Source organism: Mobula birostris, chromosome 4, assembly GCF_030028105.1.
Source record: "Mobula birostris isolate sMobBir1 chromosome 4, sMobBir1.hap1, whole genome shotgun sequence".
NCBI classification, from domain to species: Eukaryota; Metazoa; Chordata; class Chondrichthyes; order Myliobatiformes; family Myliobatidae; genus Mobula; species Mobula birostris.
In genome coordinates this window covers 1,313,476-1,331,531 of record NC_092373.1, presented here as the reverse complement: position 1 = coordinate 1,331,531, position 18,056 = coordinate 1,313,476, and the positions used below count along the sequence as shown (strand labels likewise).

The 18,056-nt window shown below is 49.1% G+C and overlaps 1 protein-coding gene across 3 annotated transcripts in view; it reads left to right on the top strand.

The window, feature by feature from the left end:
* The first annotated feature begins 6,954 nt into the window (after window positions 1-6,954).
* LOC140196125 (B-cell lymphoma 6 protein-like) overlaps window positions 6,955-18,056 on the top strand; it is a 34,433-nt gene continuing 23,331 nt past the window's right edge. Inside the window, exon 1 of one of the 3 annotated variants that reach the window (XM_072254848.1) lies at window positions 6,955-7,008. The gene's annotated coding sequence lies outside the window, so the exon portion shown is untranslated. The other 2 variants (XM_072254849.1, XM_072254850.1) reach the window with 2 other exon arrangements.

Sequence of the window (18,056 nt, the reverse complement as noted above, 5' to 3'; positions counted from 1 at the left end):
CTGGATTACTTTTCGATCCTTTTTTAAACAACGGAACAACATGAGCCACTCTCCAATCCTCCAGCACTTCACCCGTAGACAGCGACATTTTAAATATTTCTGCCAGGGCCCCCGCAATTTCAACACTAGTCTCCTTCAAGGTCCGAGGGAACACTCTGTCAGGTCCCGGGGATTTATCCACTTTAATTTTCCTCAAGACAGCAAGCACCTCCTCCTTTTCAATCTGTACAGTTTCCATGGTCTCACTACTTGATTCCCTAAATTCCATAGATTTCATGCCAGCTTCCTTAGTAAATACAGACGCAAAAAACTTATTTAAGATCTCCCCCATTTCCTTTGGTTCCGCACAAAGCCGACCACTCTGATCTTCAAGAGGACCAATTTTATCCCTTACAATCCTTTTGCTCTTAATATACTTGTAAAAGCTCTTTGGATTATCCTTCACTTTGATTGCCAAGGCAACCTCATGTCTTCTTTTTGCCCTCCTGATTTCTTTAAGTATTTTCTTGCACTTCTTATACTCCTCAAGCACCTGATTTACCCCCTGTTTCCTATACATTTCATACAACTCCCTCTTCTTCTTTATCAGAGTTGCAATATCCCTTGAGAACCAAGGTTCCTTATTCCTATTCAATTTGCCTTTAATCCTGACAGGAACATACAAACTCTGCACTCTCAAAATTTCCCCTTTGAAGGCTTCCCACCTACCAATCACATCTTTGCCAGAGAACAATCTGTCCCAATCCATGCTTTTTAGATCCTTTCTGATTTCTTCAAATTTGGCCTTCTTCCAGTTAAGAACCTCAACCCTAGGACCAGATCTATCCTTGTCCATGATCAAATTGAAACTAATGGTGTTATGATCACTGGAACCAAAGTGCTCCCCTACACAGACTTCTGTCACTTGCCCTAATTCGTTTCCTAACAGGAGATCCAATATTGCATTCCCTCTAGTTGGTCCCTCTATATACTGATTTAGAAAACTTTCCTGAACACATTTTACAAACTCTAAACCATCTAGACCCCTAACAGTATGGGAGTCCCAATCAATGTATGGAAAATTAAAATCCCCTACCACCACAATTTTATGTTTCCTGCAGTTGCCTGCTATCTCTCTGCAGATTTGCTCTTCCAAGTCTCGTTGACTATTGGGTGGTCTGTAATACAATCCCACTAATGTGGCCATACCTTTCCTGTTTCTCAGCTCCACCCATAAGGACTCAGTAGACAAGCCCTCTAATCTGTCCTGCTTGAGCACTGCTGTAATATTTTCCCTAACAGGCAATGCTACTCCCCCACCTTTCATTCCTCTGCCTCGATCACATCTGAAACATCGGAACCCTGGAATATTAAGCTGCCAGTCCTGCCCCTCCTGTAGCCAAGTTTCACTAATTGCTACAACATCATAATTCCACGTGTCAATCCATGCCCTCAACTCATCCGCCTTCCCCGCAATACTCCTAGCATTGAAATATATACATGGCAACAGATTTAGGCCCTCTTGGCCCATCAAGATACAACCTGACCTCAAAGTTCAAAATGGACATAAGAAAAAAATGAAATAGTAATAATAAATAAATAAGCAATAAATATTGAGAACATGAGATGAAGAGTCCTTGAAAGTGAGTCCGTAGATTGAGAGAACAGTTTAGTGTTGAGGTGAGTGAAGTTATTTCCTCTCATTCAAGGCAGAGGAGGAATGTATTTTGTGTGAGTGGTTCGAGATTTCCAGCATCTGTATCTGCAGTATCTCTGGTGTTTAAAGGTAGCAGAGAACGTTGTTTAACGGTTCAGCAGGATGTACATTGCAGAGAAATTTAGCTGCAGTGATAGCAGGTGGAGTTTAATCCAGACAAGATTAACATTAAGATGATGAAAGGCATAGACAGAGTAGACAGATAACCCCATAATATCAAAATCAGGTTTGTTATCACCGGCATGTGACGTGAAATTTGTTAACTTAGCAGCAGCAGTTCAATGCAATACATAATCTAGCAGAGAGAAAAAAACAATAATAAATAAACAAGTAAATCAATTACAGTATATGTATATTTAATAAATGTGCAAAAACAGAAATACTGTATATTAAAAAAAAGTGAGGTAGTGTCCAAAGATTCAATGTCCATTTAGGAATCGGATGGCAGAGGGGAAGAAGCTGTTCCTGAATCACTGAGTGTGTGCCTTCAGGCTTCTGTATCTCCTACCTGATGGTAACAGTGAGAAAAGGGCATGCCCTGGGTGCTGGGGGTCCTTAATAATGGACGCTGCCTTTCTGAGACACTGGTCAGATGTCCTGGCTACTTTGTAGGCTGGTACCCAAGATTTACAACCCTCTGCAGCTTCTTTCGGTCCTGTGCAGTAGCCCCTCCATACCAGACAGTGATGCAGCCTGTCAGAATGCTCTCTACCGTACAGCTATAGAAGTTTTTGAGTGTATTTGTTGACATGCCAAATCCATTCAAACTCCTAATAAAGCATAGCCGCTGTCTTGCCTTCTTTATAACTACATTGATATGTTGGGGCCAGGTTAGCATTGAGATACAGAAAGATCTCGGACCCCAGGTCCATAGTTCACTGAAGCTGACTACACAAGTGGATAAGGTGGTTATGGGCAGCACAAAGCATGCTTGCCTTTTCTCATCGTGGTGTTGAATGTGAGACTCAGGAAGTCACATTGCAAAAGCTAAATCTGATTCTGATTCGGATTTGGTTTGTTCAGGTCACCCCGTTATGTGGCGAGAGCACAGAGGAGGTATGCTGTCTGGGTTATGAGAATCAGGTTTACTGTCACTGGCATATGTTGTCATGAAATTTGTTGTTATGCCACAGTAGTATATTGCAATGCATAATAATAAATACTGTAGATTAGAGTAAGAAGCACAAGGAGAGAGAGAAAAAAAGTGGTGAGACAGAGTTCATGGGTTTAATGTCCATTCAGACATCTGATGGCAGATAGGATGAAACTGTTCCTGAATCATTGAGTGTGTGCTTTCAGCCTCCTGGCAATGAGAAGAGGGCAGGTCCTGGCTGATGACGGTCCTTAATGAAAGATGTTGCCTTTTTGAGACATCACTCCTTGAAGATGTCCTCTATGCTGGGGACATGATGGGGATGACTGAGTTAACAACTTTCTGTAGCTTTTTCCAATCCTGTGCAGTGACCCCACCCCAGACAGTGATGCAGCCAGTTAGAACACACTTCCTGGTATATCTGTAGAAATCTGTGAGTGCCTTTGATGACAAACTGAATCTCCTAATGAAATAGAGCTGCTGTCGTGCCTTCTTTGTAACTGCATCAATATGTAGGGCATCCGAATCTCGAAATTGCTCAGAAGACACACTGAGCAATGGTGTGTGTTCCCTCATTTCACCCTTTCTGAGATACACAATCAATTCTTTGGCATTAAGTGCAAGGCTGTTACTGCACCACCACTCAACCAGCTGATCTGTCTTGCTCCTGTACGTCTCATCACCTTCTGAAATTCTGCAAACAATAACCCTGTCTCAGCAAAGTTATAGATGGCATTTGAGCTGTGCCTGTCCACACAGTCACGGGTGAAGAGAGAGTAGTGCAGTGGGCCAAGCACACATTCCTGAGGTGTGCCAGTGTTGAGCGTCAGCGAGGAGGAGATGTTGTTTCTGATCTATGCAGACTATGATCTTCTGGTGAGGAAATTGAGGATCCAGTTGCAGAGGAAAGTACAAAGGCCCAGGTTTTGGAGCTTTTTGATCAGAAAAGCAGGAACGATTGTGTTAAACACTGAGCTGTAGTCAATAAACAGCTGCCTGAGGTAAGCATTAGTATTGGCAAGGTGATGCAAGGCTGTGTGAAGAACCTTTGAGATTGCACCTATTGTGCTGATAAGCAAATTGCAGTGGGTCCATGTTCCTGCTAAGACAGGTGTTGATTCTAACCCTAACCAACCTCTCAGAGCACGTCATCACCGTAGATGCGAGTGCTACTGGATGGTAATCATAAAGGCAGTTCACACTGCTCTTCTTGGGCACTGGTATGATTGTTGCCCGTTTGAAGCAGACGGGAACTTCCGACTGCAGCAATTGAGAGACTCAAAATATTTTGATCACACCTGCTAGTTGGTTGCCACAGGTTTTCAGAGCTCTAGCAGGTACTCCATTGGGGCCTGTTGTCTTGAAAGGGTTCGCCCTCTTGAAAGACAATCTGATGTCAGCCTCCGAGGCAGAGATCACAGGGTCACCGGGTGCTGCAGGGATCCTCATAGCTGTAGTTTTATTCTCTCTTTCTAAGTGAGCATAAAAGGTGTTCAGCTCATCTGAGATAGAAGGCATGTGTTACAAGTAAAGATTGGACAAACGGGTTATTTTCGCTGGAGTGTCAGAAGCTGAGAGGAGACCTAAGAGAGATGTAAAAAATAATGAGAGCGGTGACAGAGTAGAAATCAGTCCACAACTTGGCAGTTACTTCTAGTCACAGTTACCTTACCAAACTGGAATGTGCTGGCAGTGGACAGGGTCCAGAGGAAGTTGATGAGAATTAACATATGAGGAGTATTTGACGAACTCCAACATAGACGGTCCCAAGCTCGGCTGTGAAAAGAGGAGGTTCCTTATCTCATCCCGTGAGAACCCAGAGCAGCAGAAGCCCCAAAAGAGCCTCCAAAGACCTCAACCTTGGGAGAGGAAGGATCTTTGCCTGGAAGACATGTGAAGTTGTGGGCTGTAAGTGGAAGCGATAAGACCGATCAATCTTCTATCTGCCCAGGATAAAGAACTCTGGTGAGGTGCTGTTGATGGCTTATGTCTCAGTAGGGGTGATAGGCTTCAGAAGGACAACAAGAACTGTTTGATGGCTCTGGGCCTATATTCACTGGAGTTTAGATGAATGAAAGGGGATCTCATTGAATCCTATTGTCATGGTCCAGTCCGTGAAGTCCACGTTCTGGTTCACGGTCCGGTCCGTGAACTCCGGACTCCAGGTCTTCTGGCTGTCCCTTGTTTCATTTGGGCTTAATTATAGGCACCTGATGCTCGTCTTGGGGCTGGGAATATAAGTGGCCCTGGGTTCATGTGTGTTGCTGGTTTGTCTTGTCAGTATCCTGTTCTTGCTTCTGTGGGGTAAGTCAGGCTGTCACCCTGTGGTTGGATCTGTCCCTTCCTGTCCTTGCCTCTGTTGGGTAAGCTGGGCTGTCTTTGCTGTTACCCTGAGGCTGGACTCTTCCCTTCCCCTTCCTTCTGGAGCCTTGCCCTGCAGCCTTGCCAAGTTCTACCACTGGAGTCTTGCTGTGTCTAGTAAGGAACTGTCTATTGTTGAGTTGGAACTGTCTCTGTGTCCATGCCTTTGCTAGGTAGGTCTGGCTGTTTGCTGCTACCTAATGTTGGGAACTGTCTTGTTGTGTTCAGCATTCTATGTAGAGCTCTGGCCCCAAGTTCTGTTCCCAAGGAGGGTCCTGGCTCTGTGTTCCATGTTCCTGTCTCTCAAGTCCAAGGCTCTGTGTTCCTGTTATTCCAAGTCCAAGGTTTGGCTGTTCCTGAGTACCAAGTTAAGGCTTCATATTCTCATCCTGTCCTGTAGCCTTGCCTAGTCCTGCCTCCCAAGACCATGTCATGTCTTTGCCTAGTTCTGGAGTCTGAGCCGGAGTCAAGACCCAGGTTCTGGGTCATTGTCCAGTCTCTGGCCTGGAGTCTGAACCCAAGCCTCATCATGTCCTCGCCATGAGGAATCCAAGCCATGTCCAGTCCTGTAGCCACGTCATGTTCTCGCCTAGTTCTGGGGTCTGAGCCTGAGTCACTCTCCAGTCAAGTCCTGTTCCTGGTACTTCAGTGTCTGTATTTTGCATTTGGGTCCACTCCCTTGTGACACTGATTGAATATAGAAAGGGTTAGAGTGGATGTGGAGAGGACATTTCCTATACTGGAAGAGTCTAGGACTGGACAGACAACCTCAGGACATTCCTTCAGGAAGGAGAGGAGGAGAAATTTCTTTAACCAGAGGATGGTGAGCATATGGAATTCATTGACACAGCAGTGGAGGCTAGGTCATTGGGAGATTGATTCCTAAGGGTATCAGAGGTTACACGGAGAAGGCAAGAGAACGGGGTTGAGAGGGATAATAAATTAGCCATGATGGAAAGGCAGAGCAGAGTCAATGGGCTGAATGCCGGTCCTTAATGAGGCATCACCTTTTGAGGCTGCTTCCCCTCTGTCGTCCGATTACTAAATAGACATTGAATCTTCGGACACTACCTCACTTTCTTAATATACATGTTTTTAAAATCTATTCAATACAGGTAATTGGTTTACATGTTTATTTTAATTTTTTAAATTCTTTTACTCTGCTAGATTATGTATTGTATTAAACTGGTGTTAAGTTAACAAATTTCACGTCACATGCGGTGATAATAAACCTGATTCTGATTTGCTATGTCACCCTTCCTCCGCCTCATCAGGGATTTTTCTCCCCTGGAACTTCTCCCTCCACCAGATGCGGCTGCATTGCAAACCCGGACCGACACGGCACACGGGCAGGACGCGGTCAGCATCTGTGTCTTTAAGAGCGAGCTCCCACCCATTCAATAGTCCCTGTTCATTCGCTTTCTACGGCGCCCCGCAGCGGACCTGTCAATCACACCTGTCCACGCCCAATGGGCGGCATGGGCCCGCCCCCAGTTAATGAGTTCTCAGAATTCGGATTCAATGTATCAATTTTGGCTTCAACGTCACACCCAGGCTGCACCACATGATGGATCACACCAACTAGCAAAGATGTATGGGGGGGCTGTAGAGCGATCGGCTGCAGGACCGGCGGATACGACTCCGCACTTGGGACCACCGACTGGACTAACGGAGATATTCTTTATAACTACCCGTTGCAGCGAAGGCCGACCGTATGTTCCGTTGCAACCGCTCCGGTACCATCATCCAAAAAGCAAACACCCCTCTCCTGTAAGCGGTGGTTGAGCCCTCCGCTCAAATTCGCGGAATTGGCGAGAGGCGGTTCTGAGAAGCGGCGGTTCCTGGAAGGAGCGGCCAGGTGACCGGGAGAGGGGCCGGGGGAGGGGAGCTGAGCTGAGCTGCCAGCCTGGGGAGGGAGAGAGGCCGGAGAGACAGAGGGGCTGGGGAGGGGAATTGGGGAAACACAGACGGCTGACTGGGGAGAGTTATCCCGGAGAAGGAGCCTCTGGGAGAATTGATGAGAGAGAGTGGCCGGGGACAGGAGCCTCCGCGAGCAGTGACGGAGAGAGGGTGGCCGGGGACAGGAGCCTCGGGGAGCAGTGACGGAGAGACGGTGGCCGGGGACAGGAGTCTCCGGGAGCAGTGACGAAGAGAAGGGTGGTCGGGGAAAGGAGCCTCGGGGAGCAGTGACGGAGAGACGGTGGCCGGGGACAGGAGTCTCCGGGAGCAGTGACGAAGAGAAGGGTGGTCGGGGAAAGGAGCCTCGGGGAGCAGTGACGGAGAAAGGGTGGCCGGGGAGAGGAGACTCCGGGAGCAGTGACGGAGAGAGGGTGCCCGGGGAGGGGAGCCTCGGGGAGCAGTGACGGAGAGAGGGTGGCCGGGGAGGGGAGCCTCCGAGAGCGGGGAGGGGAGCCTCCGAGAGCAGTGACGGAGAGAGGGTGCCCGGGGAGAGGAGCCTGCGAGAGGGTGCCCGGGGAGAAGAGCCTCCGAGAGGAGTGACAGAGAGAGGGTGCCCGGGGAGAGGAGCCTCCGAGAGGAGTGACAGAGAGAGGGTGCCCGGGGAGAGGAGCCTCCGGGAGGAGTGTCGGAGAGAGGGTGGCCGGGGAGAGGAGCCTCCGGGAGGAGTGATGGAGAGAGTATGCCCGGGAAAAGGAGCCTCCAGGAGGAGTGACGGAGAGAGGGTGCCCGGGGAGAGGAGCCTCCGAGAGGGTGCCTGGGGAGAGGAGCCTTCGAGAGGGGTGTCGGAGAGAGGGTGGCCGGGGAGAGGAGCCTCCGAGAGGGTGCTTGGGGAGAGGAGCCCCCGGGAGGAGTGTTGGAGAGAGGGTGGCCGGGGAGAGGAGCCTCCGGGAGGGCATAGGGAGACAGGGGAGCGGAGCGGGTATAGGGGTGACTCGGGGAGAGACCGGGCGAGTGAAGAACTGGTGACCGGGGTCGAGGGAAGGGGCCTTTGACTAGAGACTGGTGGAGGGAAAAGGGCTGGTGAGGGTAGCCGAGTCCGGTGGAGGTAGAGAGAGCGCGAGAGTCTGGAAGGGGCCGGAGGAGCGGTGACTGGGACCGGGGACTATCAGAGCGATTGGGGGAAGAGGCCCCGGGACCGTGGAGAGCGAGTGACAGGCGCGGGGAAACCCAGGGAAGTAGATGAGCCCCGGAAAGTGATTCGCTACTCGGGTAGAGGGGATTGGGGCGTACGGTTGGAGAGGGGGAGGCCGGGAGCGAGCCGGGGACTGGGAGAGGAGACGGGCCGGGTGGCGGCGACCCAAACCGGGGACGCTAGGAGAGTGGGAGACGGAGTCTCGAGAGAGGGGCCGGGTGGCAACGACGTGAAACCGGGGCTGGGGAGCTGGTTTGACGATGGGGGGGAGGGAATGGAGGTGGAGGCTGCGCCGAGCTTCGGCCGCATCGGTGTCGCAGCGGCAGGCAGCGACTGGGGGAAGGAGCAGCGCCCATGGGACCGGGACCGGGCACCATCAGCCGGCCTCCCCAGTCGCGGTAGCCCGGGGAAGCGGCCCGTGCTCTCCGGGAGGGTGTTTACACAGATCGGGGCTGCTGTCGGCCCGGCCCCCGCGGGACGTGCCTGCCCTCTGGCGGCGGCTGGGCCCTGCGTCCGCTCGGCCCATCCCTTCCTTGCCTGCCTTGGTTGCGTTCTGACTGTGTTCCGTCCCCGGTGCTTCAGTAAAGCGAGGGAGAGGAGTTCCTAGCAGCTGCCGGCGGGCTCCGCTCGGCTGCGGATGCTGTTCCCATTCAGGAACAGCCGGGTAGCAGGTGCCGCTGACGGCACTCCGCCGCGGGTTCGGCGGATTGGAAGAAAAGGAGACTGTCAGGGATTTTTGTGGATCGGAAGGGATTTGTCCTCCCGGATGGCCGTGGTTACAGTGAGGAACAATGACTCCTGTCTCCCCGCTGGTCACAAGTTCCTTTCCGAGCGTCCTTACCAAGGCTGCACCCTCTCCCCCCCCCCCACCCCGTGTCCCTCAGCCCCTCAGCCCAGCCACTTGCAGTGTTTGTAAACCCCGTTCCAGCGGCAACGGAAATTCCCCCCCCCCCCCTTGTCGCCCTCTGCTTTAAATCCCGCTTTGGTCCGTGTGGAGTAATCCCCGAGGTCAATCATTCCTCCCCGCAATCGTTTTCCTTGCTTCCCTCTGCACCGGGTCCACTACCTCCGCCGCTTGCCCGGAGATGGGACCTGCACCTCCAGCAGCGACCCGGCCACATTTATATAAAGGTGCTTTCTGACTGTTCTGAACGTCTGTTTATTAACCTTGGAATATTGTGTGCTTTTGTCAGCTGCTTTGTCAACATGCCCTGTAACCCTCAGCGAACGCCACTTGGAACGTACCTCTTTAAATATAACTTTGCACGGGGGGGGGTGGATATTAATCTTGGGGTAGAGGGATTCCTCTGAAGAGGTGCAGTTGCTCTGTTCTGTGGCCTACTAATTTCCCCAAAACTTAAATGCAGGTTGATGGGTTCTTGGTTAGTCATGTTGGTTAGTTCAGGGAGAAGGCTGAAGAATGGGTTTGAGAGGAGTAATAAATCTGTCATGTTGAAATGGGCGAAAAGACTTTGGGCTGGATGGCTTAATTCTGCTCGAAACCCTTTCTTGCATGGTTGCAGTGCTGGTGTCAGTCAGCTCATCAAACAATCCCATCTCTATTTCCTTCCTTCCAGCTCCCTCTGGAAAGGGAAATTGAGTCAACCTTGGCTGTGTATTCCAGGCAGTTATTTGGGTTTAACTATTCAAAGTTGATTGGGATGACAGTAGAATGGCAATGTCTGTTTTTCTGGGGAAAATTCAGAAGGAACAGGGAAGATTCTTCCCAAAGATGTAGTATTCTAAAGGGAGGAGGCAATTGTGACCGACGAGGGAAGTCAAATCCAACAAAAGGAAGAGAGGACATATAAAAGAGAAATTAGTTGGAATGTAGAGGATTGTGAAACTTCAACAAACAAAGCACTAAAACACTAGCACAGAAGATGAGATGAAGGCAAGCTAGCCAATGATGGGGATACAAAAGGTTTCTTCAGATACAAAAGTGAGTAAATGTCAGACCACTGGAAACGATGCTGGAGAAGTAGCAATGGGGGACAAGGAAATGGCAGATGATCTGAAAGTATTTTGCAAGTTTTAACTGTGGAAGACACTAGCAGTACAGTGGAAGTTCCAGGTCTTGGGGGTGGCATGAAGCACGTGAAGTTACCATAACTAGAGAGAAAGTTCTCGGGGAAACTGACAGGTCTGAAGGTAGATAAGTCACCTGGACCAGATGACGTACTCCCCAGGGTTCCAAAAGAGGTGGCTGAAGAGATTGTGGAGGCATTAGCAATGATCTTTCAAGAGCACTAGATTCTGGAGGACTGGGAAATTGCAAATGTCATTTCACTCTTCAAGGAGGGAGAGGCAGAAGAGATTGTAGGCCAGTTAGTTGGGAAGATGTTGGAGCCAATCGTCACGGTAAATTTTTGGGGTTGCATGATGAAGTAGGCCAAAATAGCATGTTGCCTGACAAATCTTTTGGAATTCTTTTGAAGTAACAAAGGAGAATAGGTTGATGTGTACTTGGATTTTCAGTTGGCCTTTGACAAGGTGCTGTGTATGAGGCTGCTTAACAAGTTAACTGGTGGTGTTACAGGAATGATCCAAGCTTGGACAGAGCAGTGGCGTACTGACAGGCAGAGAGTGGGAACAAAGGGAGCCTTTTTGGTTGGCTACTGGTGACTAATGGTGTTCCACAGGGGCTGATTCTTTGTTATATGTTGTGGATAATGCAATTGATGGCTTCATGGCTATGTTTTCAGACAAGCTGAGGATAAGTGGAGGGGCAGGTAATGTTGAGGAAGCAGGAAATCTGCAGAAAGTCTTGGACAGATGTGCAGGTTGAGTTGATGGTGACGAAGGTAGATACAATGTTGGGATTCATTTTGAGAGGACTAGAATGGAAGAGCAAGGATGTAATCCGAAGGCTTTATAAGGCTGCTTGGAGTATTGTGAACAGGTGTGGGGCCCTTGTCTAAGAAAAGATGTGCTGGCATTAGTGAAGGTCCAGTGGAGTTTCATGAGAATGATTACTTGGACATTAGGCATATTTAAAGTAGAGGTTAATAAGTTCAGATTAGTCAGTGCTTCAAAGGTTACAGGGTGAAGGCAGGGGAATAGGTTTAGAGGGATAATAGATCAGCCATGATGGAATAGAGCAGACTTAATGGGCTGAGTGGTTTAATTCTGCTCCTATGTATTATGGTCATGTTTTGCAATGGTTTCTGCTGATCACTGATGCCCTCTACCCTGGCTGAGGGCCTGCAACATGGGCTATCTGCTTCCCAGGCCACTCTGTCCTCTCTTGTCCCTGATCAGACAACAGGACATGGGAGTATAATTAGGCCACTTGGCCCATCGAGTCATTCCATCGTGGCTGATTTATTGTCCCCCTCAACCCCACTCTCCTGTTTTCTCCCTGTAACCTTTGACACCCTGACTAATCGAGAACCCATCAACCTCCACTTTAAATATACCCAGTGACTTGGTCTCCACAGCCTCTGTCGCAGTGAATTCCACTGCTTCACCACCCTCTGGCTAAAGAACTTCCCTAATCTCCTTTCTAAATGGGCATCCCTCTATTCTGAGACTCCCCCACTACATTGGATACAGTTGTCCGGAGCCTTTTGGGCACCGCCAGGTATCTGGCAGACCCTGGCCAGCGTTTTCTGGCGCTCGACCACACTGATCGAGTTGTTGGGATGGGCGCTCTTTGCTATACCACCGAAAATAAGACATCAACACTCGCTCCTACTCCCATTCCCTGAAAGCTTTTCCTGTGGGGGCGGGGAAGAGAGAAAATGATTTGTATGTGGGATCTTGCCGTGCATAGGTGAACTACCAAGTCCTGCTGTGGACGCTGTTCTGGAAACGACCCGCCGGTCGCTGCACAAGAACCCCTCCAGCTCCTGGCATCCTAACGTTTTGTTCAGAATGGGACTCCGTGACCAGGCATTCGCAAAAGTTTGTTTTTGCATGAACCGTTTGTTTATGCTTCCATGTCCCGGTTTGTAGTCGTCTGGGTGCCTTTGGAATAAGCGGGGATCGAACCTGCAGCCAATTCCAGTTCCAGCTCCGGCACTGTCACCTGTGGCTGGTATTGCCGGTTACAAATGAACCGGCACCGCTAGCTGCCGCCCGAAGCCAGTTCTTTCGGTTAAGCAGCACACGCAAAATGCTGGAGGAACTCGGCAGGCCAGGCAGTATCTATGGAAAAGAGTACAGTCGGCATTTGGGGCCGAGACCCGGGCGAGTTTCTCCAGCATTGTGCGTGTTGCTGTGGGTTTCCAGTCTCGGCAGACTTTCTCGTACAGGATTTGCGAGCCGAGATTAAGAATTGTTCGGCACCGCCACCTGCCGCCTGTAGCCGGTAATGCCGGTTTAAGAAATGGACCGGCAGCACGCCCCCTGCTGCCGGCGGCGGATACTGCAGCTGAAGGAGAAATAGTTCGTGTCTGCCACTTGGTGCTCACTATGTACTTCTGGGCAATCGGCGGGGACTCACCTGCTGCCTCTTCCGGGGGCACTGGTGTCTCTTTTTGTCGCTGATGCCTGCTGTTGCATTAGTGGCCCCTATTCCAGCAGGTCATCGTAACTCAGGCCATTGTATCACTCTCCTGCACTAACCCAGTACTGTAATGCAGTTCGTCAGTGCAAATCCCCTTGGTCCTGCAGAAAGGAGACGAGGAATTTCTTTAGCCAGTGGGTGTTGAATCTGCAGAATTCATTGCCTCAGACGGCTGTGGAAGCTAAGTGATTGGATATATTTAAAGTGTCTATAAATCCCTTGAAGCTTTTCTGAATCTCTTCCTGACTGCCAGCTCCATCTTTGCATGTTTGAGGCATGGAACAGTACAGCACAAAAACAGGCCTTTTGGCCCATCTTATCCATGCTGGTTTGACTTCTGCTAAGACCCATTGACCTACATCTAGAGTGTAGATCCTCCATACCCCTCCTATCCAAATTTGTAAATGTTGAAATTGAACACTTCCAGTGGTGGCTTGTTCCACACTGTCACTGCCTGATGAGTGGAAAAAAATTCGATAAGTCCATCAACTATGGGAACAGAATTAGGCTGTTTGGCTCATGGGTCTACTCTGCCATTTTGTCACGGCTGATCCATTTTTCCTTTCAGCCCCAATCTCTTACCTTCTCCCTGTATCCCTGACCAATCAAGAATCTCTCAACATCTGTCTTGAAGATGCTGTACATAAAGACTTGGCAATGAATTCCACAGATTAACCACTCTCTAGCTAAAGAAGTTCTTTCTCATCTCCATTCTAAAAAGATGCCCCTATGCCCTCTGGTCCTAGACTCTCCCATCGTAGGAAATATCCTCCCCGCACCCCCACTATCAAGGCCTTTCAACATTTGATAGGTTTCAATGATATCACCCCTCATTTTTCTGAATTCCAGTGAGTACAGGCCCATATAAAACACTTTTTATATGGCAAGCCATTCAATCCTGGAATCATGGTTGTGAACCTCCTTTGACCCCTCTCCATTTTCAGCACATCCTTTCTAAGATGGGGCCCAACACTGCTCACGTACTCCGTGAGGCCTCGCCAGTGCTTTATAAAGCCTGAGCATCACATCCTGTATTCTCGGGCATAACTGTACATTTCCTGACACTGTATTTCATCTACCACTTTGCTCAATCTCCTAATCCAAGTCCTGTAGACTCTACCTGCCTCTCCACCTATCTTCATGTCATCTAAGAAAACTTTGCAACGAAGTATCAATTTCATCATTGGTCATTGACATAATGTAAAAAAGAAGAGGTCCCACCAGAAAACCAGTAAAGGGTTCCTTTATTCCTACTCCTTGTCTCCTCCTGCCAATCAGCCACTGCTTTATCCATGCTCAAACCTTTCCTGTAATACCATGGACTTTTAACTTGTTAAGCAGCCTCATGTGTGGTGCCTTGTCAAAGGCCTTCTGAAAATCCAGGTACAGTACACAACATTAACTGATTCTCCTTTCTCTGTCCTGCTTGTTATTTCTTCAAATAAGTCCAATGGATTTGACAGACATATTTTCCTTTGAGGAAACCATGCTGACTACAGCCTATTTAATCCAAGTACCCTGAAGCCCCATCCTTAACAATTGGCCCAATAGCTTCCCAACTACTGAGGTTAGAATAACTGGCTTATAAAGTCCTTTGTTCTGTGCCTCTCTCTTCTGGAAGAGTGGAGTGACACTTACAATTTCCCAGTTTTCCAGAACCATTGCAGAGTTTAGTGATTCTATCTCTTCAGCCACCTCTTTCAGAACCCTGGAGTGTACACCATCTGGTCCAGATGAATAATCTACCTTAAGACTTCAGTTTCCCAAGAACCTTTTCCCTAGTCATGGTGATGTCACACACTTCTGACCCTTGGCACTGGGACTTCACTATACTGCCAGTGTCTTCCACATTGAAGAGTAATGCAGGTTCCCCTTAGATATTTCACCTTTTATCCTTGACCCATGACCTATAGTTTTAATCTTGCCCGACCTCAGTGGAAAAGGGCTGCCTGCATTAACACTATACCCCTCATAATTTTGTATACAAGGAAACTCGCAACTAGAACATCACAGCACAGCACGGGCCCTTTGCTGTCCTTTAAACATGCTGTGATCAATCTAACCTTTCCCTGCCACATAACCCTTCATTTTCTATTATTCTTGTACTTGACAGTTTGTTAAATGCCCCTAATGTACCTGCCTGTCGCTAGAGGGCATTTCATGCATCCACCACTCTGTGGGGACAGGAGAGGAGTGAGCACCTACCTCTGACATCAACCTTACACTTTCTTAGAGTCATAGAAAAGTACTGCACAGAGACAGGCCCTTTGGCCCATCTAGTCCATGCTGAACTATTTAAAATACCTACTCCCATCGACCTGCAGCAGGAGCAGTGCCCTCCATATTCCTACGATCCATGTAGCTATCCAAACCTCTCTCGAACATTGAAATTGAGCTTGCATGCACCACTTGTGCTGGCTGCGCATGACCCTGTGAGTGAATAAATTTCCCCTCTTGTTCCTCTTAAACTTTTCACCTTTCACCCATAACCCATGAATTCTGGTAGTCCCACCCAATCTCAGTGGAAAAGCCTGCTTGCTTTTACCCCATCGATACCCCTCATAATCTCCTCTCAGTCTTCTATGTTTCAAGGAATGAAATCCTAACCGATTCAATCTTTCCATAACTCGGTACCTCCAGACCCGAACATCCTTGTAAATGAGGTTGAAAGAGAGAAAATTTGCATCTTCATGTAAGTAGGTGACCAAAATGGCACATAATACTCCAAACTGGGCCAAACTAGTATCTTATGAAATATCAACATCCCATCTCCTTTCTTCAGTTCTTTGATTTTTGCACACTAATGTGCTAGAAGTTCTCTTTATGACCCTATCTTTATATTTATTCATTTATGGGATGTGGGCATCACCAGCCAAGCCAACATTTATTGCCCATCTCTGGTTGCCTTTGAGAGGTGGTGATGAACTGCCTTCTTGAACCATTGCAGTCCCTGAAGTGTGGGTACACCCACAGTGCTGTTAAGGAGGGAATTCCATGATCTTGACCCAGTGACAATAAAGGAATGGCGATATGTTTCCAAGTCAGCTTGATGAATTACTTGGAGGGGGAATTCCAAGTGGTGGTGTTTCCAGGTATCTGCTGTTCTCGTCCTTCTAGGTGGTAGTGGTCGTGGGTCTGGAAGGTGCTGCCTCAGGAACTTTGTGTGTTGTTGCAGTGCATCTTGTAGATAGTACACACTGCTGCAACTATTCATCGATGGTGGAGGGATTGGATGTTTGTGGAAGGGGTATCAATCAAGTGGCTGCCTTGTACTGGATGGTGTCTAGCTTCTTGAGTATTGATGGAGCTGCACTCATCCAGGCAAGGCATTACATTCCTGATCTGAGCCTTGTAGATGGTGGACAGACTTTGGGGAGTCAGCAGGTGAGTTACACACTGCAGGATTCCTAGCCTTTGACCTGCTCTGGTAGCCTTGGCCAGAGCAGTTCCATTTCCTTCGATGGTAGCCCCCATGATGTTGATAGTAGGTGATTCAGTGATGGTGATGCCACTGAATGTCAAAGGACAGTGGTTAAAGCCTCTCTTGTTGGAGATGGTCACTTGTATGGCTCGAATCTTACTTGTCAGCCCAAGGTCCTGCTGCACTTGGGTATGAACTGCTTCACTATCTGAGGAGTCATGAATGGTGCAGAACATTGTGCAGTCATCTGCAAACATCCCCACTTCTGACCTTATGATGGAAGGAAGATCATTGATGAAGTAGTTGAAGATCGTTGGTCCAAGGACACTTCCCTGAGGAACTCCTGCAGTGATGTCCTGAGGATGAGATGATTGATCTCTAACCACAGTGACTATCTTCATTGGAATCATACCAGACACCAATCAATGGAGGGTTTTCCCCCTAATTCCCATTGACTCCATTATAGCTATGGAACCTTGATGCCATACTTGGTCAAATGCTGCCTTGATGTCAAGGGCTGTCGTTCTCACCTCACCTCTGGTATTTAGCTCATGTTTGGACTGAGGAGCTGATGAGGTCAGGAGCTGAGTGACCTTGATGGAACCCGAACTGAACATCCGTAAGCAGGTTATTGCTGGGTAGCTGCTGGATGATAGCACTGTTGATGGCCGCTCCATTACTTCGATTGAGAGTAGGCTGATACAGCGGTAATTGGCTGGGTTGGACTTGTCCTGTTTCTCGTGTCCTGGGCAATTTTCCACATTGCTGGGTAGATACCGGTGTTATAGCTGTACTGGAACAGCTTGGCTGTGGCGTGTCTACTTGTGAAGTCACTTTCAAGGAATTGTGGATCTGTATTTCTGGATCCCTTTGTTTTGCCACACTTCTGAGTGACCTGGTGACTGTGTAACCTGTTGTACCTCTAGGTTGCTCATTTTTGATGGAGAACATTAGTGAAGACCTGTTTACATTGCAGCCTGCCAATGGGCAGGTGTGATGGTGTGTCCCTCTGGTGTGGTCTCGGTATCAGTGTGTCACCCTGGGCCCATTGTGTCCCTCTGGTGTGGTCTCGGTACCAGTGTGTGACCCTGGGCCTGTTGTGTGTCTCTGGTCTCAGTACCAGTGTGTGACCCTGGGCCCGTTGTGTCCCTCTGGTGTGGTCTCGGTACCAGTGTGTGACCCTGGGCCCGTTGTGTGTCTCTCTGATCTCGGTACCAGTGTGTGACCCTGGGCCCGTTGTGTGTCTCTCTGATCTCGGTACCAGTGTGTGACCCAGGGCCCGTTGTGTGTCTCTCTGATCTCGGTACCAGTGTGTGACCCAGGGCCCGTCGTGTGTCTCTCTGGTCTCGGTACCAGTGCGTGACCCTGGGCCCATTGTGTGTCTCTCTGGTCTCGGTACCAGTGCGTGACCCTGGGCCCATTGTGTGTCTCTCTGGTCTCGGTACCAGTGCGTGACCCTGGGGCCGTTGTGTCTCTCTGATCTCGGTACCAGTGCGTGACCCTGGGCCCGTCGTGTGTCTCTCTGGTCTCGGTACCAGTGCGTGACCCTGGGCCCGTCGTGTGTCTCTCTGGTCTCGGTACCAGTGCGTGACCCTGGGGCCGTTGTGTCTCTCTGGTCTCGGTACCAGTGTGTGACCCTGAGGCCTGTCGTGGCACTGACCCTCTCTGGCTCCTGGTGGCCATGGTAACCTGCAGTTGCTCTCTGCTGCAGCCAGTCCGCTTGAGATTAGAGATTACAAGACTGTGAGACAATGACTACCCTGCCTCCACCGAGGTCTCTAGTGGGACAGTGAACTCTTTCACCTGTCATGTACTTTACATGCAGTTTAAACTGTATAGTTAACTTATTATATTTTGTTTGGTGGGTGCCTGTGATCTAGAAGA